Source organism: Triturus cristatus, chromosome 3_2, assembly GCF_964204655.1.
Source record: "Triturus cristatus chromosome 3_2, aTriCri1.1, whole genome shotgun sequence".
Lineage (NCBI taxonomy): Eukaryota > Metazoa > Chordata > Amphibia > Caudata > Salamandridae > Triturus > Triturus cristatus.
The window spans coordinates 793,551,816-793,577,035 of NC_140584.1; the positions used below are offsets into that span (position 1 = coordinate 793,551,816).

General features: G+C 45.7%; 1 protein-coding gene across 2 annotated transcripts in view; it reads left to right on the plus strand.

Moving 5' to 3' along the window:
- CMKLR2 (chemerin chemokine-like receptor 2) overlaps window positions 1-25,220 on the plus strand; it is a 95,198-nt gene that overhangs the window by 21,202 nt on the left and 48,776 nt on the right. The window contains exon 1 of one of the 2 annotated variants that reach the window (XM_085648918.1): window positions 11,886-12,017. The exons of the other annotated variant lie outside the window; for it this stretch is intronic. The gene's annotated coding sequence lies outside the window, so the exon portion shown is untranslated. Of the gene's footprint in view, window positions 1-11,885; window positions 12,018-25,220 lie in introns of those variants that run through there. 2 annotated transcript variants of the gene reach the window in all.

Here is a 25,220-nt window from a genome sequence, read left to right on the forward strand (position 1 = left end):
AGCTTCCGGGATGTTGGGGGCCGGGGAGGCTGGGTACTGTAGTCCTTTCCCCCTCCTTGCTCCACACAGCGGCCACACGATGGGAAGCGCGGCGGCGGGAGGGAGGGAACGCCAAGGACAGCAATCTCCGCGCCACACTGACGGACCCACGGTAAGGATTCAGCAAGGGCAGGCCAGCACACTGCGCAAACAGAACACCCGCTCCGCCGGGAGTGATTCCAATTTTAAAGCGCCTCCTGGCGCAGCTTCCGGGATGTTGGGGGCCGGGGAGGCTGGGTACTGTAGTCATTTCCCCCTCCTTGCTCCACACAGCGGCCACGCGATGGGAAGCGCGGCGGCGGGAGGGAGGGAACGCCAAGGACAGCAATCTCCGCACCACACTGACGGACCCACGGTAAGGATTCAGCAAGGGCAGGCAAGCACACTGCGCAAACAGAACAATTAACCATTAAATAAATGCTTGCCTGTTTATTTAGCATCTTTTTGATGTTATTTCTAAGTCCAGTCAACAAGTAAAGTTGACAAGGGGGCCACATGTAAATGTCAGGAGGGCCATACTTTGAGTATCACTGTGCCAGAATACTAGGTTTTTCAAATCAAGGACAAATCTATCAAATTAACTCCCGCTGGCAGTAGATCATTTTTCAAACAAACAAACAAATATATGTTTTAGGTGTGGGAATCCCACCCATAAAAACGGTGCCAAAGCTTGTCCTGCAAAACAAAAAAATGTAACAAGTAGGGTGTGCAACAAGGTTGGCCGTGTTGCAGGGTGTGCCAAAGTGGTATACACAGCGGTAATCTTCTTCAAAACAACTGCATGTGTGTGAATAGTGCAGGTGTGGCGAATGACTCTGAGATGGTATGTGAGGAAGTAGACAAAATACAAGATGACCTTAGAGACTTGGTAATGGCGGTTTGGAAATATTCGATGGTAAGCGGTGATCCTGCCACATGTGTATCTCCATACGTTGAGATAGACATTGTCGACTAGAGTGCTAAAATTACTGGTTGATTCAGGGGCCAGGATCCTGATGGTAACCCAAGAACTATTCAAAGAAGTGTGGGATAATAGACCATTAGAGCCACCAGACAGGTCGCCAGTGTCAAATGAAGGACAGAAGATTGAGCTAGCAGGGTTCTTTGAAGACATATTGGAATTCAAGGGTAGGAAAATACTTGGTAAGGTTTATGTAGCAATCAGTGGCTTGTCAATATAAGTTTGGTTTCACCAAGGTTTGTTTCAAATGGTGGTAAGACCAGGTACCAAAGATCCAGTATCTGTTGTTGGGTCAGGTGACTTCATAGAAGGTCTTGTGAAACAATTTCCATCTGTGTTCTCGAGGCAGTTGGGTACCCTCAAAGTGTTCAACCATCAGATCACAGTCAAGGATGATGTAGTTCCAGTCAAAAATAAATTGAGTATTTATTATGAGAGAGAAGTTGGAAAGGAAACTCACAGAGTTGTGTGAGAAGGTGATTATTGAGCCCATTGAGTCCTCTTTATGGTTGTCACCTTTGGTTGTGGCAAATAAGAAGAATGGTGATTTGAGAGTGTGTTTGGATCTACAAAGCCTGAATAAGCCCATTTGGGTATATTTGCATCCTCTACTGAGAATCACTGAATTGTTCACCATGATTGGTGGTTCCAAATGGTCTTCCAAACAAGGCTTTGCAGCAGCCTATCATCAGGTTGTTCTTGGTCCGACTTCAAGACATCTTATTGCTTTCGTGCCACCTATAGGGGAATTTCAATATTGCAGGATGCCATTTGGACTGGTGTCAGCTTCTGCAATTTTTCAGAGGATAATGATCCAAATGTTTAAGGCTGTAAAGGGAGTTGCCATATTTCAGGGCGCTGTGTTGAGATGTGAGACAACAAGAAAAGAGCATGACAATATTTTACCAAAAGTGTTGAGCATAATGCAGGAAAGAGGAGTGGTATTGAGATGTAAAAAGTGTCAGGTTCTGAGAGATAAGATAGAATATTTAGGTCATGTAGTGTCTAAGCAGTGGGTGGAACCAAGGCCTGGGCTAGTCAAAGCCATCATTGATGCCTCACCACTGGACTGGACTGGACTAGTGACAAAACTGGAATTAAGTGTTTTATAGATCTTTGTGAGTTTTATTCCCAATTCATACCTGATTATGCGTCAAAAGTAAAACCATTGGCCAACATGCTAAAGAAAAACACTATCTTTGTATGGGACAAAGAGTGTCAAGAAGCTTTTGTGTGGCTCAAGTCTCAGTTGGTAGGGTCAAGGATTTTGAAGCCTTTTGATCCAAAAGTACAATTTACGATCACAGTGGATGCAAACAGTTTCAGATTAAGAGCTGTTCTCACACAAGTTAAGGATGCAGTAGAAAACACATTGGGATATGCCTATAGAGTGTTTAGAGGGTCTGAGATAAAATTTTCTTTTTTTTTAAATACATCTTTTTATCAAACCGGAACTCAGGCTTCGACCATTACATGACAATAACATGTTTGAGTCACAAGGCTTATACAATGGGCCCCAACAGTTTGTATGATCTTAGATACGGTGCTTTTATGGCCAAACACAACAGTACTTTTGCTGTGCACCTTCCTACCCCCATCCTGTAATCCCTCCCACAGTTCTCCAATCCCTTTTACCCACTGTGCATTCTCCAAGCCCCTCATACCTTTTCCCATTTTTTAGGGCACCCTCTCGCTTTATAGACCTCATGTTCCGCCCTTTGGCACCAGTCTAGGCCCATTTCCCAGTCAGTGTCCATCGGCGTTGCAGTGGATCCCCACACCCTCGGTATATTACACTTAGCAACTCCTGCTGCCAGTTGCAGTCAAGTTTCAGTGTACCAAGACCAATCCTGCTCCCCTTTTATTCCCAGAAGTAACCATTTTGCATCTGGCCTGACTTCCATTGCTACTACCCTGCTCATTGTCGCCATCGCCCTTGCCCAGTATCCCTGTTTCAAAGGGCAGTCCCAAAGGGTATGAATGAAGGACTCCTCGCTCCCGCAGCCCCTCCTGCACAGTGGGGTCTCTGCTTTTCATATTCTGTGAAGGAATGTTTGTGCATAATAAACCTCATGGAATATTTTAAATTGGACAAGCCATAATCGCACCCTCATAGCCACCTCACGAGGTCCCTGAAGGACCCCTGCCCAGTCATCATTGCCAAGAACCCCAGATGTTCCTCCCATGCTGATCTTAGGGGGCCCAGTAGATCTGGGGAATTATTTATTATTTTCCTATAAATCAAGGACATTTGGTCAATATCCGGTCCTCCAGCCGTGAGGACTCAGGCAGTTGGTCCCCTTCCATCAGACAGCATCGCTGACCATGCCCTAGCTGTAGGTTCCGGAATCACTCGGTCTCCACCTGGTAGAATTCCCTTTGGAGGTCAGCAAATGGTATGTAGGTCCGGTTCCTTCAAATATCCCTCAGATGTTCTATACCTATGATCTCCCACCTCCAGAACCCTGCCAGTACCCCCATTTTTGACAGCAGTGCACTGTACCAAAGTGGCGTCTGACCGGTGAGTCTCCCCTTCTAGTCCAAAAACCGGGCAGCCTCCATCCACACATTGACCACAACTTGTGTATGAAATGGCCGGTGGCCATCTTCCGCTCAACTGTACAGGAGCTCCCCACACCCGCCCCAACACATGTCCGCCCTGTCCACTCCTTATGCCAGGTCTTGTTGGTCGGCAGACACCCAATCATTCACGACCAGGAGTTGGGAGGCCCAATAATATTTTAAAATGTTAGGGACTGACAGTCCTCCATCATATACCCCTCGCTGTAGTTTGGCCAATGCTATCCTGGGGGCTCCCCCTTTCCACAACAATGTACAGACCTCCAGATCAATGCCCCTAAATACAGATGGTGGGATCCGGTTGGGTGCATTCTGCATGATATAGAGCAGTCTCGGTAGAGTCATCATCTTAAAAAGGGTTGCTGTACCCATTAACGTCAGTGGCAGGGATCCCCAAAGTGTCACTTCTTCTCTAAGCCTTTCCAATTGTGGCTAAATGTTCTTCCTAAGGAACTCCAGTTGGTCCCGCATTATATAAATCTCTGAATACCGCAAACCTTTCCGGCACACCAGGTATTGACAATGCGAGGCAGGCAGGGAACCCCTTCCAGACAGAGGCTACACCACAGACTTGGACCAATTGATCGTGTAACCAGAATGATCACTAAAAATATGAAACACCTGCATAACCCAGACAATGGAAGATTGAGGACTTGTAATATACAAGAAACATCATCTGAGTAAAGGGAGATCCATTTTTCCCATCCCCCTGGTGCCTCTATACCCCAGATCAATGGGTCCCGTCAAATCCATGTCGCCAGGGGTATAATTGCCAGTGCAATCATCATGGGGACAACGGGCAACCCTGTTGCGTGCCTCTCCGTAGTTCAAAGCTCTGTGAAACCATGCCATTAACCCTGACTCTGGCCATGGGGGCCCGGTAGAGCAATCCAACCCACGCCCTAAATTTAGAGCCAAAACAGAGTTCCTCCAGCACCACGAACATGTAGTTCCACTCCACTGAGTCAAACTCCATTCTTGCATTAAATGCCATTGCCACTGACTACGCCTCCCCTTGCGGACCCGGTAAGGTGTAGCACCCCATATAGGCTCCTCAGGTTGAGCAGAGGGCTGCTGTTGGGGAGCAGAGTACAAACCCTGATTGATCAGGGTGGACAAGCGAGGGCAGGATCCCCCGCAGTCTGGTAACTGGGACCTTAGCCAACACCTTGACGCCACATTCAGCAACAATATTGGCCAGTACAGCCCACTGTCAGTCAGGGGCTTACCCTCCTTTGGTATGACCACCATTGTAGCCGTTCTTTGGTGAATGGGGAGGCATCCCATGGAGTTAGCTTCCTGGAGCATTGCTAGCATTAGCCCAACCACCACTCCTGCTAAACCCCTATACAATTCGAACGGTAGGCCGTTAGGACCTTGTGCCTTGCCCTACTGAAGCTCAGTCAGAGCTCTTGCTATTTCTTCCTTGGTCAGGTCTGGCTCCAAGGCCTCGAGGTCCCCCTCTGACAGCACCAGGAGAGCCATGTCTTGGAGAAAGTCCCTGCCGTCAGCATCGGTCATGGATGTCTGAGAGATGTGTAATGCCTCATAGTGGATGGCAAAGGCCTCCACTATCGCTGAAATGGTGGTGTTTGGGTCTCCTTTTTCGTCTTGAATCTCCAACACCCAAGACCTCTCTTGCTTATAACTTAGCTGCCTTGTCCCCAACGTTGTATAATTGACATTGTGTTGCTAGTGAATTCTTTCTTGTGAGATTCCTTGCCAGGGCCCGAAGGTCCTGTTGGAGCTGTCATAGTCAGTGTTTTTTCAATTCTCCTCCCTTCCTGTGCGACCCTTTCAAGTTCCAATATGTCCCTTCCAATCACTGCACACTGCAGCAGAGTGTCCTTCTTCTTGCCCTCTATTATTAGATGGCCCCCCCTCTAATTACAGGTTTAAAGGCCTTTTAGAGGGTCACCACCAAGGCAACCAACTCCTGATTTCTTTGCAGTAGAACTCAGCTCATGTTCATACTTTATTCCTAATCTCCCTGTCTTTCAGGTACCAAGCATCAAGTCTGGGCAGCATCTGGTGGCCCGCCGATGGGCCCGACAAGTGGACTTCCACAGGGAGTGGTCCGATATTCCTCTTGCCAGGTGCTTTGAGGCCGAAAAAACACGGCGCCTTGGTACAGAGCATGAGCAAATACTCTTTTCTGGAAAAGCTACCATGTGCTGCTGAGAAATAAGTGTATTGGCAGCCCTCTGTGTTGTATTCCCTCCATAAATCTTCCAATCCCATTGCAGACACTACCTGAGCCAGGGGGCCCACCCCTCCGCCCCCCCGCATTGCCACCTATTCGAACCATGTCCGTATCTAAACCTGCATTCATATCGCCACCCATCAACAGTATCCCAGGAGGGAGATTCAACAGTAGGTCCCCCAAATCAGGTAAAGTCATCCCCAGGAGCTGCAGGGGGAACATAGACTGAACATAGATTTATCGCAGTCCCCTCCCATATCCCAATCAGAATCACAAAGCAACCGTAATCGTCACGCCACACACCCCGAGGAATGAAGGGCAACAATTTATTTACCAGGATTCACACCCCATTCATCCCACATAGCCTCCTCCCACACCCACCCACCTTTAACCCATCTCATACGGTACCCCCAATTTACAGCACATGCCATTCTTTCCATAATAACCTCCCCTCAGCTGTGCTCCCAGGCTCAGCGAGGGGTGGAGGCAGGTCCTGCTGGCCATATGGAGGGGCTGTCCATTTCTCGCCAGAGCCCCTTCGCCAATACTTTTTCCTGTCGCCATTGGCCCCCTTTCCTGCCACCCTGTAGCCATCCACCCGGTCCCATGCCTCCTCAGGGGTGGCGGAGTGCCAAGTTTTCCCTTCTGTGATGACTTTCAGTTTGGAGGGGAACAGCATCATGTACTTCAATTCCTTGGTCCGTAGTGCTCTCTTCACTTCGCCGAAACTCTTCATCTGGCGCTGGGCCTGTAAGGTAAAGTCCAGAAAAAATCGTATCACTGCGTTGTCTAGATATAGATCTCCTTGTATCCGCGCTGCCTGCAATATTGCATCATGATCCCTAAAGTTCAGTATGCAAGCCATTATCGTGCACGGAGCGGCGCCTGGTTTTGGAGGAAGGCCCAACGCCTGGTGAGCTATTTCCACCGAGAAAAATGTTGAGAGGCAATTCGGCTTCAATGTATTAAGGAGCAGGTCTTCAAGAAACAAGTCAGCACTCGGGCCCTCAAAACCTTTCGGGATGCCTACCACTCGTATATTGTTTCGCCGTTCTCTGCATCCTGGTCCGCCATCCTGGCAGCCATTACCGTGCTTTGCCTAGTCAAGTTCTGTACTTGTTCTCCCAGGTGCTTTATCGTAGAGAGCAGACAATGTATATGTGTCTCCCTCAAAATCTCCAACAAGGTGGCTGTGGCGAAGTCAGCACGGAGCAGATTGACATCCACAATTACAGCGTCTAGTTTGTGTTCTAGAGGCGTGGTGGATCACAGCAGCTCCTTTAGAGCAGCCAGTATTGTACGCAGTGAGGATTCCCCTTCTTGCAGCTGATCCCCTCCAGGGGCCACACTGCTCCCCCTACCCCTGGGTCAGCGCTCCAGATACAGACATCCTCACTGCATATTTGTCCAGACTATTTTGTTGTAGGGGTCTTGGGGGGGTGCCACTTCGTCATTGCCGGGGCTACCTCCTCAGCTGCACTATTCTTAGTCCCGGGCTCAGGTGGGCTTAGCACCTCTCTCCGCTATCTCTCACACAAGATTTATCAGGATCTCTCTTCATTCATTAGGAATATAGTCAATCCCTAGTTTGCCCAGGTTCCAATCCCCCTTGCCTGGAGGTTCTTCAGGGTCGGCCCCAGATACCCCTCTCAGTAATGTGGTCCCTGCAGCCACCGGAGTTTGAGGCCTTCCCCAACCCCCCAGGGGGAAGCTCTGCAGCAGTACACATCAGGCCCCACTGGCCTTCTTCAATCACTCAGGCACTGCACCCAGGTATGACCCGTCTCCCAATCCATCACTTCTGGCACGACCACGGTCTCCCACACCAGGGTCGCTCCACACACCGCACCTGAGTCACCCTCCGCTGTTCGCGCACGGAACAGGCTCAGGTTCACCACCCGCTCAATGGCCTCTCTGAGCACTATTGAGCCTCCCCCTAGGCCTGTAGGCCACTGCTACAGCCACCATAAAATGCAGGATCCTCTGAATTTCTCTCAGTGGCAAGTTCCACCCTATCGGCTGACCTCCATCAAGTTTTCAGGCCCATCCATGATCCACTTAGTCTGCCATGCTAGGTAGGGCCGTTTCCGACCGCGGCGTCTCAGGTCTGCAAACCCGCTAGGAAGTGATCCGCATCCAAAAGCACCTCTCCTCGGTACCGACAGTTCCAGACTGGGAGCAAAGGGCAGGGCCGCTCACCAAGCGACGAGCCTCCGGATCGGCAGGACCGCGGCCACCATCTTTGCTGAGCTGCCCAGGCAGCCTCAGGTTGGCATCACAGGATTCTTCTTGGGCTCTTGTGCCCCTCTACACTGCCACCAGAGGCTCCACAACACTTTCCTCTCCGGGTCGGGCCACCACCACAGGCTATCAAGTCGGATGATGGGGGGATTAGCCCTGGGCGTCACGGAGCTTGTTTAGTGAGCAGCCATCTTCCTCGCTGCAAGCCACGCCTCCCTGAGATAACATTTTCAGCTATTGAAAAAGAGTTATTAGCTTGCTGGTGGGCCATTAGGAAATTTCACCCATACGTATGAGGTAACTGGTTTATCTTGCTTACTGATCATGGCCCTCTAGTTTACATTTTGTCAGGATACAGGATTTAAGACCACACTTCATGTATTTCAAGAACATCCACCAAGTTGTTCAATAGGACTTTGAAGTCTTATATCTCCCTGGAAATAAAAAATATCAGGGCAGATTATTTATCTAGATTTCCAGTTGAAGAAGTGGATGTAGAAAACATTCAGGAAGACAAGCAGGAAAAATGTTTTATAGCCGTTATTGACTTAGAATATATGTGTGCTATTAGTGAAATTGAATAGAGGGAAGAACTGTACAAAGATGTGTCTTTGGTACAAGTCATGTAAGGAAAGGATGACCTAAACAGAAAAATGTACCATACCAATTTCAAACATTTGTGAAAGTGTCTAATGAACTCTCAGTTGAAGACAGTATTCTGATGTGAGGTGAAACTTTTGTACCCCCAGACAGCTTGAAACAGAGAATTATGTGCGGTGTACATGAGGGCCATTTAGGCAGATCTCTTACTAAAATAGTACGCAAAGCCTGGAATTCTTTTTCCGTGAATCTTCATATGTTCAGCAGTCATCAAACCTTTTGCAGGCTTCTGTAGACTCATCTTTTTCCAGCTTGGGATTTTCTCTTCATAGCAGTTACAGGATACCCTTTCCCTGGGTACCAGTGCACAGTATAAATTATCTTCCAATTGTTCATATAGTCTATCTAGGATCATCAAAGGAGTAGTCATTGTGCAACCAACCATAGTAAATGATCTTATGAGTCCAGAGAGGTTAGTCAGAGAAACAGCATAAGGGAATATTCATTATACAATCACCCACGCTATATGTTCCGAATGGTCCACCCAGGAGTGGCAGCGGAATAAGACAGATGAACAGGCATTGTACAACAAACAATGTTATTAACCTAGGAACAATCAATAGAAATAAGAATGATATATGATTGGGGAGCCAACCCATGTGTGACATGGAGAAGAATATAGGACATTTTAAAAACAGTCACAGTACTTCCTTTGAGGAGTCCACCCAGGAGTGGAAGGGAGCAACCCATAGTAAAGGGCATTATGTAACCAATCAGGGTATTTGCTCTGAGGAGCCTATCCATGAACAACAAAAGAGTACTGTCATGCAACCAGCCAGTAGATTATCTGATGAGTCCGCAGCGCACTGGAATAAGAGCTTCACACAGGAGTGTCCCATCTACATTGTCTGATGGATTCACCCAGGAGTGGCAGAAAAGCAACCCAAGCCATCAACAGATACCACTCATACCTTGGTCTATGAAGGCAACCTAGGAATGATGACAGAAAAACCCTTTGATGTGGGTAACATTAAAGAACTAAGAGAGTGTTCTTCAAAAAGAATGTATTTGGTGAAGCATTGAGGAGCAGCGACATGGGCATGGTTGAAAGAATGGTGAAGGGCGACTAGGGATGGGGTTCTGGCTCAAGGCCCTCACTGGCCCGTACATGGCCAAGCGCCAACAGATATTAATTATTATTTTTATATTACTATTGTTATTTATTAAATGTGCATCCACCTAAGTGCCTTGGCTCTATGAATTAAAAAAATAGAAGGAATGTATCACCAAAAGGCTCCCTAACATCTCCACTTTTCATTTGGGTGCGTGGACTGAACACTTTGGAAGGAGAGTCTACATAGGCAAGGACAGGCATGAGATTACAACAGGAAGGGGAGTGAATGGTAACGGCTTCATGGCAGGACCCAGCGTAGAGGCAAATTTGGTGCTAACACTGTGGCTTATGTGACAAAATCACACGTCTTAAATAGCCAAAATGGAGATAGAGATGCAAAATGTCGATCAATTTCACAAGGGAAAAAATCTTGCATAAAGATCACTCGTATTTCTCGGCATTTGATCTACAACAAAGGATTACCAGAAGGTGATAGCAACATGCCACACTCACGCCCTGGCTACTCTTACCAGCTCAGGGAACCAAAGCAAGATGGCTGACCACTCCCAATGCATGGGTGGGCATCTTGGAGGAAAGAATCGGTGATCCATAACTACAGAGATGGGCTTGCTAGGGAAGTGGCCATGGGTCTCCAAAGGCTACAGAAGTAGCTGCAAAATACTTACATTGATCTTACCTGACTAGGATTATCATGTGCTTGTTTTTCATTACCAAGCAAGGTCCATGAAGACCGATTTGGCTTGCCTGCATTAGGGCCCATGGCTCTTTGCTACATCGCTGGTTTGTAGATTTCATCTGGAGTATTATGTCCCGGTCTGGGGGATTATCTAGAGTGTTGTGCCGAAGTCAAGAGACCTCATATGGAGTATTCTATCCAGTACTGTTGGCTTTACCTGGAGTATTGTATCTAGGTCTGGAGGTCTCTTCTTGGAGTATTGTGTCCAGTTCTGGATGGTTTATCCAGAGTCTATGAGTAGAGGTCTTATCTGGAGGACTGTGCTAATGTCTAGAGACCTCATAGAGTAGTCTATCCAGTTTTGATGGCTTTTTATGGACTATTGTGTTTACAGACCTAGAGTACTCATTGGAGTCCTTGGGTTTGTCTCATTGCTTTTAAAAATAATACTATATAATAAACATACACATAAGGCACTTTTGGGCAGCAGTCTCCATTTTGTGCTCTGTTAAATTGTCAATCAGAAATTACTTCCGCCCACCACAGCATACAACATGGGGCATTGGGTCAGCCTATTGTGGAGTAATACCACTTTTTCCCCCTACTGGGTTTACCATTGCTTGTTCTATCTTGTCTACAGACCCCACCTCCAGAAGTTTAAACATCAGCCACAGATGGGTAAACAAACACTGAATGTCTTAAACCACAACCCACTTAGTAGATCAGTCCTCTAAACATGAATAGACTGGAGCAGTATTGCATAGGTCAGACTGATAAGGAAAGTCAGGCTTCAAAAGGGGAATGAGCAGTTAAAGGCTTGCATCCTCCAAACGAAGAGCACTTCCAGAACGAGATGGGACAATAAACATCTGTTACTCTGCGCCAAGATGCTCCTCTGTATGAATGTGCAATGTACAAATACACGTGCAGGCAGGCGGAAGTCAATACAGAACCATTAAAAAATATTCTTAGATGAAAATTACAGTGAGCATTTAAACAGCTCCTTCAGCCACCCACGAAAAAGAATGGAAACACAGTCAATAATTCCAGAGAGGAGAGCAGAACTAAGCAAGCTGGGGACGAGCTGGGGACCACAAAGGCGTCTACGCAGCACGAGACTAAAGAACAGAGGGAATAGAGAGTGGGGACCTGCTTCCCACCGAACGTGATACGCCTGTGGTAGAGTGGCGGCTTTTCTATTCACGCCACGACACAAATATACAAACGTTTGCAAACGCAGGCACACCCAGAAACTCTAGAGCCAGAAGAGGTGTAATTATTCAGGGCGGGCTTTTTATGCTTAAACAGAAAGCCTGTTCTTCGAAAAGTCGCCACAAAAACGACTCCTACTGTCCTACATGTTTTTCATGCGAAGTGTAAACTGACCCGTAAAACAACAGATTGCTTCAGCTGTGATTTAAAATGCCGCGTTTCATCCTGTCCGCGGCTGGGTGAGACAAGCAGGGGAGTCCGTGGTCTGTCAGGGGGGCGTACCCGGTGTGTGATGTGTACACGCTTTGCCGGGCTGTGGCACACTTCGGTTCACTCAGTCCTCGGAGCAGGAGCAGCGGCAGAACAAGAGGTGGGTGCGGGACTCCTTCATACACGCTTCATAGCGCGCTGCACGTTCAAGGGAGGGGCATTGCGAAGGTCACGTGAAAGACATTTCAGAGCCATCTGAAAGATATTTGAGAGCCATCTGACAGACATTTAAGAAGCTCTGCGGGGGCGTGCATGTCTTTTGTCTGCTGTGTCATGTCATTTAGAAGTATTTCGAACTGCCAGTTGATTTTGATTTCTTTTGAGGAGTGGGGACCCGGCTTTTCCCGTGAAATGGACTCCGAACAACTACGGTCCTTGCAGCCTCTAAGAATGTTTTTAAGTCCAGACTGCATGCACTCTCAGAGAGGGCTGGTGCTACTTTTCTTCACAAAATATTACAAAAAGCTGCCCGATTAGACCATTAGTTTAGTTTTGGGATGTTTGAATATAATTGGATAGGATAACAACAAAAATAATTTGATGTTTTGCTTTTTGGGACTCACTTCTTCAAAATGACCGACATTCCGCCAATTAGAGGAAAGTGGAAACGGGATGTCTTGGTTCCACACAAATAGACCTTGTTCATTTTGGGATGTGCGGGGGATGTGTGAAGGGGGAAAGTCGACACGGATGCATTTGCTGGACATAACAGAGGTTTGGGTAATGCTTCTACAGAAAACCGCGACGCTAGCGATTGGAAATGTTTTAAGTTTAAAAACAATGATAACGACCTCCAGGTTACCAATCGTGCTCTATTAGATTTTAACGTTCTATTCAAAGGTCATCAGATTAACAAAACACTAAAATGAATTTCCTGTCAGGTTGGTAATGACTACAAACAGTTAGAATTTGCCAATTTTCTGAGCCTGGCAGACAACACCAACCTGCTAAGTGATATGGTCCTGAGCTACATGAGAGCAGCTAAAGCAAACACCGGCCATCCTAAACCAAACACCGACCATCCTAAACCAAACACCAAAGACCGTCCCACACAATTCCTCTTACGGGTGTAATTGAAATGCATTAACATAGGGAGCAAAACAGGATACATCACTACTTTCAGGATTTTGCCTCCCGCCCATCATTGTATGGCCTGCTCTCTGAGAGTGCCCCGCTACACTCCCCTATCACCTCCTTTTCATCTCTGCACCACAATACCCGACAGGAATCTAATGTCCAACCCAGGTCAGTGTCTGGTCTCTGTAACGGGATCTTCTCTCCCAGCTTTTCCTGCCCGGTCCAAACATTTCACCTTCCTCTACCCATTGAATACTGTCCCGTCACCAGGCTATGGAGAGAATGCTAGCTGCTGGCAGGTGATCCATGATCTAAGTTGTGTTTCCAATGGAACATATTTCTGCTGATTCTATGGTAATAGCCATAATGTCCCACACCTGGGACCCATCATTGCTGCCCGAGAGCAACTTCTTGGATTATCCTTCTGCGTGGTAGGCATGGAGTCCGTATGCAGTATGAATGGGACCCCCTTAAAGGGCAGGTTGGTGATTCCTGCAGGAGCTGCGCCTAGAGCTTACATCTCAGAGCTCCATAGCATTTTTATCTTTTTCTGTTTCCTGGACTGGAAACCAACTTCAACGCCGAGGTCTACCCTGGAGCGAAGGACTCACAAAAAATGTTTCAGCAACCTTGGTAGCCTTGTTCCTAGGTATGCCTAGTAAAAGCTCAGTCCCACTTGGGATACCTGGCTTGTGACTACACCAAGTGCGCCAAGTGCGATGTATATGCACAGACATGAGCCCCATGCTCACAGGGCCACTGGACCCACCCTGCACCGACTCAAGTGGCCCAAATAGGCCAAAGCCGGTATTGGGTTGCTTGTGTTCTGGTGCAGAGGACCTGGCCTGGCAGTTTGGGAGGGTCTGTTCTTATTGGAGCAGGAATAAGGCTGATTTACATATGGCTGGGTCTAATCTGAGGTGACATGGTGGATAAAATAATGATAGCCTGATACAGGACCTGGTAATTACTGGTAGCTGACATTAATTAAAACATTCCATCCTATTACTTTTTTTTAGTGCAATATCCTAAGTGCGACGTATATGCCAAGAAATGGGTCCGTTGTTACAGTGCCACTGGAACCACGCTGCACCTGACTGAAGAGGCTGAAATAGCCCAAGTCGGTCTTGGGTTCTTGTGTTCTGGTTCAGAGAGGATCTGACCTGACAGTTTGGGCTGAACTGTATTTATTGAAGGAGGGCTAAAGCTGATCTGGATATGGCTGGGTCTAATCCGAGGGTTGCATTGTGGACAAAATAACGATGGACTGGAATGTGGCCCCAAATAATTATCAGTGGCTGAGATTCATTCAAGCGTTCCACCCATTGCTTTTTTGTTTACTGCTTTACAGCAATTCACAATCCTTTGACTGTTTTTTAAGTAAAAGCTATAGTTTTGACTGGATAGTGATCTGTTAGTGAGGGTTACTACTTCGTGTCATACAGCATCTAATTTGTAAACCTTTCGCACCACGTCGGTGAGAGATGACTGCTCAACTGATTTATCCTTCGGGCAGTCAATGCCCGAATAAAAGTTTGTGGCTTCCAGTAAGCAGTGCAATAGTACCCAAGGTTTTGAAGTCCTGGGAAATCACAGGTAAACGCTTAATTTAATGATCAAGCAACTTGAGGGCAAGTAGATTTTCTGGCTTTCTTTGCACAGCTAAATAAAGTACACCACAAGCATATATAGCTCATATGTAGCCAGTTGATCACACAAAAAATGCTTCCATCTGACAGAAACTGTTTAGAATGCATGTCAATATTTTTTTATTGTAAGTCTTATGTTGTGTTTAAAATATGTTAATAATGTGCTAGGGTTGAAGAAGACATTTGATTTTTATACTTTTTTCAACTCATGATAAAGGTTGAAAAGATTGGAAAGAGAGAAAGTGTGCTTTATGTTTTGAACTGGGAATACTGTCATAGTGCTGTAAAAAATAATTTAAGTTCCGCAGGGTTCATGGACTCACTAAATGGATCCTTGGATTGATGTACTAATTAAAAGATAGGCTTGGTTCACCAGTGAACAGAATGCCATGGCAATTGGGCACACTGGATAGGCCAATGGGCAGCTTAGATGATCACAAATCGGAAGAAATGGATCACTGGTAAGGCTGGATATGTCACCTGACCAATTATTTGAGCCAATTAAAGAAATGGATAGACCAATGGACTGAAAGGCTGGACCAATGGGCAGATGTGTTGCTGGAAAAGTACCTGACCATTGGGGAGATTGGAGGAGTCTGGAGGCAAATGGGCAAACTGTTGTCAATCAGGATGGGCCAATACACATAATTTAAACATTTGAAGCAGACTAAGTTAAATATTACTATAGTCTGTGGAAGGGATAGTGGTCTTTGGAGTCTCTCGGTGACTGCAGTTCTCTTTTTTTTGTAGACAAGCCCCCCCCCCTTTTGAAGTTTGTTGGTAAAAACAAAAAACAAAAAATGAATCCGAGAGCACATAAAAAAATCTATGCTGCTCGGTCGGCCATGGATGCACCAAAATGACAGGGGTTATGGAAGTGACATCAGATGCCCTTTGACCCTGATGACATCACATGAAGTGACCTCATATGAACTTTGACCCTGGTAGCATTAAGAAAAGTAAAATTAGAAAGCCTACAATAAGTGGTAATAAAAAACAAAAATGTATTTAACATGCATTTATATATTAATTCAAAATTTAAAAATTACTGACCCCCCTGAAAACTGTGAAATACTGAGCAACCATCAAGTGGCAGATTAACTAAAATTTTACACAACGCAGTGCAGCAACCACAGTTGTTGCGCTGCCTTGCACAAAAAGAGGAAAGAGAACAGTGACACATCTACTAAGATATGGCTCTGCTTTCTTCTCTCCAGGCGCTGGCGCACTTTAGGCTGTCATGTGCCAATGCACACACTTGCACATTACAACAACGGTGTGTGCTTTCTGTCAAGCATAGGTTTTGTCCTGGAAGGGGACATATTAGGCACACAAACTGTGCTTTAATACTTTCCCCACTTTGTATGTGTGCTGTACAGTGCAGCACACATAGAAAGTTGAAAAAATGTGGAGTTTTAAAACTCGCTCCACTGTTATGTCCACCTGGAGGAGGCATTATTTTTTGCACTAACCTCTTTCTGCAAATCCTAGTAGAACCCATTGGTTGTTTTATGGGAACGCCCATGTGCCACCCATGGTACCACACCTTGAAGCAAAGAAGTAACGTAAGCAGTGTAGAGCGGTACTTTGTTGTTACTTTAGGCAACTTTATGGAAAGGAAATATCACCACAGTAGCAGTCATGTTTACTTAGGCTATCATCGTTCTTAGTTTGAAACAAGCAGTGGCAAAGCCAAAAAGTCAGACCTTGCTAGCTAGTCACTCACAGTGAATTTAGCAAATAGGTGAAGTAGGCTGATCCGCTGCCGTATGCTATGTTTTAGTCGTTGGAAGAAAAATGTGAATGACACAATAACAGGCCAATGGATGAAGAGGGATGGCAGAAACCACTATAGGTACATATATTATACATACAATTTTGGTAAAATCAAAAGGTCTTGGCTAATGCTATGCCATAAAAAGAAATCTTAGTACCACCTAAACATGGCATCATATGCTTGTAATAAACTGTTTTAATAGAAAAAAAATATGAACCTGAAGACACAGTTTAAACACACAGGTGTACAAAGACGAAAGCATTGGCCGAGTAAAGTATTGCCTCACCAGCCCTGTCACTGCAGGGGGACTTCTTTTTAGGTGATTGTGCACATGTGATCAGGTGCAAAAATACCTGCACTCAGAGCTCAAGGGGGGCAATGGCTGAAGTGGGCTGACCCATAACCATATACGGTATGATGTTGTGAGAGCATCAAAATGTGCATGACCATTGAACAAACCAGCGGACAAAGAAGGCTGACTGAAAGTGAATCTATATATGTGCATAGTTTTATATTTTTTATGATTTTCTGTTATTACAGAAACCTGGCGATACAGCTAGCCGGGTGTCTCTAGTACAGACCTAAGAGGAACCTCAAGACGATGGTGTCATTGTTTACCTAGTGTGGGTTTTATTAATTAAATGATGTATAAAATATCTATTGTTTATTAATGTATAGCACGCAGGATGGCTGAGTGAGTTGAACGCTCCCCGCTGAAACACTAGGTGAGTTGCATGGCAACAGCTTCGAATGCAGGCAAGATGGATTTCCCTGCATAACCCCTTATACCTCAAACCTTTAATCCTATATTTTAACGTCATTCGTGTCAACATCGATATAAAGAGTATCACTTAAAAGCAGGTAATAGTCACATCTGTTACAGCGCGTAAGAGCAGGAAAAGTGTGTTAATGTGCATTGCATGAAAAGGCACTTTATTCCTGGCTGAAGTTTAAGCCGCCTCCTGGGACAACGAGTTTATTGCCTGGCTTTTCTTTGCAACACTTGTCTTTTAGTACACATGGCGCGGCCGCGAAGGGAAAGCGTCGTGTCTGAACAAACGGGGCCTGTCTTGCACGGATAGCATGTAAATGCTTCCATTTAGACCTGCCTCCCCTCAGACCCACCTCCGGCGGCCCGGCTGCTGTCAGAGGAGGGCTGTGCGGGCCGAGTGCCAGACTCAAGGCTCTGCGCATAAAAGGAGAATGAGCTAAGTCATGGGGGTAGCGGGCGGGGAGCGGATCCCCCACGGATTTTATACTTAACATGCCACGCGCATGATAGCGCGTGGCAGCCAGCACCAACCAAGTCCGTCTACGGTTTCAGGTCTTGCTTTAGGAGCATTGATGACGCACCCGCGGGTGAAATGTTTGGTACCAGCACATGTCCAGCACTGGCGGGGTCAGTAAGAGAAGGCACCGTAGAGGAGCTACTGACAGTTCACCGGGTTGACTGATCAATGCAAAGGGCATTGTTCCTCCTGCCGGTCACAGCTTTAAATCATCTAGGTGGGGTAGACTCAGCCTGTCATCCTTCTGGGACCAATTAATAGAGAGCTATTGAGTTGGACGATAGTGCGACTACCTGTTTCTAGGAGAAATGGGAAGGGGGTCAATAGGAACCTTGGAATCCAGGTCAAGAGGGATCGGCCAAGGGGGTGATTTAAAGGGTCTCACTCTCACTTGTTTAAAAGTTTAATATTGTTAATATCAATAACGTGAATTTAGGGCGGAATTCTTAAGCATGAAATGCACAGATGCACTGGAAAGATATCACAGTGGATTAATGCACCAGATGCAGGGCTGAGTGTATGATAATCCCAGGCCTATCGAACAAACGCCTTTTTCAGTAACAGCTCTACCCATTATAATCGGGTGTACCTTGTTAATACACGTTTATACTGAAATAGCATCAGTTCCTTTTTAGGTCTTGCCTTCCAGAAAGCTCTTGGCTGTCTGGTTGCAAAATACCTTTTGGACTCGCCGAAATACACCCACAGCTTTTATTGTTTGGCTTTGTTGTTGCTTTCCTTTGCTTGCTGTGTATTCATTGGCTTTCCTTCATATTCCTTCCTGTTCTTTTGTGAGTCCCTCCTATGGATGATAGCATCTTTATCATCCTTTTGATTGGCTGACTGGCATCTTTCCACTGCTCACATTTAAGTATTCCATGAGGGTTTAAATGTGTTTTTCAGATCGCTCCCTCGTGAGCTTTTCCCCTCTCGGTATTGCTGTCTCTTCCTCGTGTGCGTCTCTCTCTCTCTTTCTCTTTCCCTCTCTCTCTCTATCTCTCTCTCGCTCTTTCTCAAGTGTTTCTCCTCCGACCCTCTGTGTTGCTTTTTCCCTTCTGATCTACCTTCCTCAACTTCATCCTTTCTTCTTACACCATGCTTTATTTTTATTTTATCCACCCACCCACCCACTCCCCATTGCTTCCCCTCACCTGTTCCTCTGCTTCTTCCCCACCTCTCGCAGACATTTACAAGACTTTAAACCTCATTGTTTTGGGAGGGCCTGGCACCTATCGTTTGCTGTTTGGCACTCAGCTACATAAAAAACGCGTTTGTGCACTTGTATTTTTTGTATTTTTTCGAACTAAGTAGCATCAGCCATCTTAGATCAGTCAAAAAAATAAGAACATGATGCCTGCGTTATTCTGTAAGTGCTCCCTATTCTGACCTTGCTTTGTAATCTGATTTCAGCTAGAGGTGTACAAAGAGCTTAACTTACCCACTAAGTCAAACAATTTAGCCCTTTTAAAAGATGGGCATAGCTTGTGGGACATCTTATGTCGGTAAATACTGTGCCATTACCAGCCTATAAGCATCCGCCTAGATGTACAAATGTGAAGTGGACATCATGGGCGTCTGACAAGGGGTTGCTTAAGGCACAGATCAGGTCGCAGGGCATCTCAGATCAAGAGAAAGGGGTGGAAAACTGGGTATTTAGACAGAATATCGGAAACAAAAGTATTGTGGGACAAAATATTGTGTCAAGGACAAATATATTGTGAAGGTAAGTTTCTATAGGTAAACAAAGTTTAGCTGTATAGAACTTCATATGTATGTACCTTGACGATATATATACATACATATATATATATATATATATATATATATATATACAAATATATATATATGTATATATATATATATATTCACTCAAACTTCGTAGGCTTGCGCAGACTTTACTAATCAACGAAGCACAGACCACAAGGCAATCCAGCAATAGTTTTATTCTTTCATCCCAAAGACCTCTACAGCCATGACGCGTTTCAGCCCGGAAGGGCCTTGATCACATATATATATAAATATATCTTCAAGGTACGTAGATGTGGTGTAAATCTATGCTTACCCATTTACAGTTACCTTCTCAATATTTTGGTCCTGGATATTTTTGGCATGATGTTCTGTGCACACGAGATTTTTGTTTCTAATATTCTGGGGGCGATCCGGACTCAGAAGGTGACAGTGCAGAGCAAGATGACACTCTGGCAGTCGCGGGGTTCTAGAAAAGGGAATGGCTGCCTAGCCCGGCCCTCTGCAGCAGCAGGAACAATTTTCAACTCCCTTTAGTTCTGTATAAAAAAAAAAAACTTTCCACCCTCACTTTGCAACTTTGCACAGCCTTAGCCTCAACTAAACCGCAAAAACAAAATACTTTTCCATCTGCGGTATCCCATGCTCAAGAATCCTCCCCTGCAGCAAAAAAAAAATACTAGAATAGACTGAAATACATAAAGTGACCTACTGTAAGGGTCAGGACTAAGTGAGCCCTCGGAACACTTGGCATTGGAAAAGGAAACGCGATTACTCTGAAAAAAGATCTGCAGCTCGAGCTCAGTATGTCAGCGATCACACATTTTTTCCACTTGAATCAAATTATATTTTTGTGCCACTTTTATTTATCAAAACCAAGAGTGCATAGAGACAGGCCAAATCAAGTGGTTTGTTTTTTTGTGTAGAAAAATAGACACTGAAGTGAGAATACTGTCTGTATTCCTCCATTGTAATTAGTAAAGTGAAAATTTTTGTTTCATAGAAATCATCAAAGAGGTTTCCTATGTTGCGGTGTCGAATGTTCCAGGATTAATTCTGTAGTACTTTCCACACAATGGGATTTGATCCACTACGATCCTCCGCACAAGCTCTTACACATACCTACCCCTCATTACAACACTGCACCTGCTTCACATTCCAAGATGGCGAATATATTGAAAATATTGCTGTTCCTGGACTGAGGATAACTTCCGGGTCATGCTATGCTCTGGCAGGAAGTCTGCAGTGCCTGGCAACTTTGCATGTTACATTGGTTTCTTGTCTAGTTACATCAGTTTGAACCGGACTTCTATACCTGGTTTATTCTGGTTGTGATTTTCTTTATTGTGTTCCCCTTCATTCTAGACTTATTTTTACACTTTCACCTGCCCCACCAGTGTCCGGCCAAGCTGGGCGCTAATATTCAAGACTCCTTGGTCATGGTGCCTAGTAAAGTAAATGTTTTCCCATTACTATGCCTCCTTTGCTTTCCAGGGTAGCTTGGGCAAGCAGTCACGGTGTACCTCGAAGTGGGGGGAGAGAAGGTTGAGATTAGATACAATATAACAGTTATCATAGTTGCAGAATAGTTATATAGTCCAGCCATTGTTACTATATTGTGTGAAAAGAACACTTAAGCAGCAGTTTTAGATTATGTAAATACATAGTAAAAAGGACTACTTCATATAATCACAAAAATCACAAATCGACAAAATATTACACACAAAAACAGAGTTTCACCTGTGTTACACACAATATATAGTGTTAATAATCATAAACCTATCCCAGATGTTGTGCTGCTCATAATGCAATTAAGAATATTGAGAACTGTGATCTTTTAAAAAAAGCGACTCCTAAAACACTAGCTGATCACGGTTACTAAGGCCCTGATTATGAGTCTGGTGGTCCTGGGCATTGCATTCCAGCCACCGCCACACCGGCGGTCCGACCGCCCTACTAGGACTTTGGCGGTCCGACTGCCATTGCACTGCCACAACCGCGGTGGCCTGAGGGCTGCATTATGCTTGGTGGTTTCCTGGGGCATATTACAACTTTCCTCACTGCCAGCGGTGTCATGGAGGTTCTTCCTCCATGTAACTGCTGGTGGCGAAGAAAGAAAGGGGGCCCTATAGGGCCCCCATTGTCCCTATGCACGGAGGTGCATGCACGGGGGCACATGTTGTGCCGCCCTGTAGTTTTTCCTCCCCAGTTCCTGCATGAGAAGGAATGCACAACATGCTGCATTCATTCCCGTGCTGGAACGTGCAGTGGCAGTCCCACAGCCGTGCTGTTTAAGTCTCACAAAAAACCTTTAAACAGCACTGCCATGGGACTGCCACGCCGCCCACATGCTAGTCCCCAAGATTACTTGTAATCTGGCAGACAATGGTGAGTTTCAGCTGTCCTGGGGCGGTGGCGTGCTGCCAGCTGCAGGACTGCCAAAACTCGTAATAAGGCCCTAAGATTATTACAAATGCCACCAATAACATATAAGATATTTATTGTAAACATGGATGAAGAAAACAATATTCTAACATGGTAAAATTTTTGTAGTTAAAAGTCATGGGATCTGGAGACCATGTTCTGTCTCTTAGTTTAGAGTTAGATATTTTTCTTACCTTGAAACTTGAATGTCTTGCAGTGTGCTAGTGGTACCAAGTAAACATCCAGGAAGGGCAGGTCACAGTACACGATGATGGCAGACAGTAGTCTAAATCTGGGGGCTTCTGGAGTGTTAACTCAGAATCTCAAAGGCAAACACAAGGTCTACACTTGGCCTCTTTGAAAATTCTGGATCCAGTAAGTGAAAGAGCTAAATGCATGCTGGATTTCTGTGATGTAAGGCAGGGCCAAAGAACCCCCAAGTGTCGCTTGTGGACACTTCTTCTAGTTCTGAGTTTTTTTAGGCTGGTGATTGGCAAGTCCTGATACCATGGCAGACGTAGGCTTGTGGTTACAGGGACAGGACAATGTGCAGAGGTCCCATAAAGCTGATCAGAGCAACCACCATGGTGTGTGCTATAAGAAGGAGTGTGCTCAATTAACTGATTTGCCGCTCAGTTAGCCTTTACTTTTAGGTTGATGATTCTTGGAAATCTTCCTTCAGTCTCTGGTGAGGGGTATGAGAGATGTTCTTGGTGCTCCATGCCTCTATGCCTAAATCTCTGGATTCCTTGATCCCGCTAAGAGCTGCCACTTAGGCAAATATTTCAGCAGCATAGTAGACTAGCAGTGCCTCAGAAGGGTAAGAGGCTAGATATAGCCTTCAGAAAATGGCCTGCATGAAACTCCACATTCAGGAAGTATCACCGAAGGGCCACTATAGACTAAGAATACAAACTGGAGTAGGATTTCAGCTTATAATCATACTCCTTGGTAGTTTGACAGCCCCCACTGTCTGAGCCAGTCAATCCTAAAAGTTGAAAAATGTAACAAATCAGATTGGAGTAAATGTAACCTCCTCCTGGGCAGATCTATAGGGCCTTTAGGGGCTGGGGCCTGTGTGACACCAGATAAGTACTTTCTGGTGATCTATAGATTTCATTTGTATTGTTTCTGTTATCTGGAGTGGGAAACCCCACTGACAAGCATCCTGTAGCAACCTAATACACCGTTCACATTAGGTTCTTTACTGTCATCATATTGGATGACTATATCTTTGGCTTTCTTGCAATATCGACAGCCCTGATAGATCTCTACTGCTGTAGGTCTCAGAGGGGTGCAAAACCTGGGAAATGCCAATACCTCCTATACCCCAGCCTTTTAAATGGTGTCTTCGATTTGCAGAAGCTGTGTATAATTTCCTAATTTCTCTTTTATACGAAACCAGGAATAAAAAGAGGATGAGGCATCCTACTAACAAATAGAAAATTCTCACACAAATCTAAACGTTGAAAGGTGGTATAACATTCATCCATTAAGCCTGTCTTGATGGGAAAGGTTAAGTTAGGCTATTGGCAGAATGGATTTGTTAGGTCTTATGGGCAACAGCAAACTATAACAAGAACAGAGTGACAACCTTTAATAATCAAGCAGACCTTGATCCTTCCCTAACCCAATCGGCCTGTAATGTACATTTTACTCACACCCATATAGGTTGCACTCCAGACCTCACTATCTATTTATATGCAAATATATGCTGAACACCTATCCTCAGTTGAAATTGCAATATGGCCAGGTTTTACCTAGACCCCCTCCTCCCCTATCAATATCAAGATAATAACTTGAGAAGATTTTTGGATTAGGGGGGTTGTAAAAACCCCCTGGCCGTATTTATTTCCATAATGATTTAAAACTAAAATTAATATACAATATTTACACAATATGCAGAAAACCATTACATTACATTGATTACATGGATAGGTGCAGGTGTCAGATGGCTAACCATACCATAACTCTAATACAAAGGTATTCCTATCCGAATCTAAACATTCCATAATCAATAATAATAATAACAACATTTTATTTTTCTGCGTATCCCTATTGTGAGCCTACGGCAAGGTCAGTAACTGGCGCCAGATCCTTATCAAATTATGACAGTCCTCCAACCGGGGTCCGCATGTGCAGGGGGCCCTTTCACCGTGAGGGTACTTTCCCCCAGGTCACCCCTGTACGCCCTTATGCCCGCCCTCTAACCAGAGTGCGCATGCGCAGGGGGCCGTTCACCGTGAGGGTACTTTCCCCCAGGACACCCCCATAAGCCCTGTAGATTATCTCCATAATGGGGCCCTTGCAGTTATGCGCCGTTTATTTGCGCCATTGTGCACGTGCGGGGTGGCCAAGCAGCCTACCGGAAAGCGTAACTCCACCTCCCCCGCACCGATCCAGCCAACCGGCTGTAACTGCCCCTGGAGTTCCATGAGAGACCACTTGTCCCGCCCCCTTGGGCGACCCCATTCAAGAATGGCGCAGCCCTCTAAGGACCTTCAATTTACTGCTCACCAATCATGACATTACTATCACAGGCCTGCATAGTTGCCCAACTATCAGGCCCCCCCCAAAAGCTCACTGAAAGGTCATGCCCTCTCCCTATACACAACTAACTGGGCCAGAAGTTTCTCCACAAAGATTTCCTTCCCTAATTTGAACAACTGGACGCCGTCTTTTTAAGAAGTACGACTCCAGATGCACCCATGGGCTATAGTCTGCAGGTGAAAGCACTAGATAGCCTCACCAGTTTGTTACTATTTATTTTACCGAGTGGCTCAATACCCTTACAGACTCACTTCCCCCCCATTGGAATCTCTGAAGTCTCTGTGCCAGGGTGTACACCGGGCATAGACGAGTCGACCCACCCACTTCAGTGATTAGTGTTTCGACCAGCCCCCCTTCTACCCAGACGTACCCAGTCATTCCCACCCCCTGAAGTGCAAGATATAAATGCTAGGGCTGGCTGACTCAGAGGAAAATTGACATACCGTCTTGGAGCCACTAAATGGGCTCAATTGATGGCATCACGATGAACCCGATAGACACGTCGCCCCAGACAATGGTACTCATTGTTGTTGCAACTGCACAATTGGAAGGCTACCCAGGGAGTGTCCCACATGTCCCAAGCTCTCCCATAAGCATTTCATGGAATCTGTGAACAACCTACACCTGACCACTATGTTCTGGGATAGGCTCTGCGTAAGCCTATCCCCCTACTACGGAGCATCCCCAACATCGCGCAGTGTCTGCTACGATGGCACCTGTGAGCAAAGGCGCCGTAATGGCGGAATACCGTTTCCCGACAAGGGGTGTTGAAGTGTTGCATCCGCCTGTTA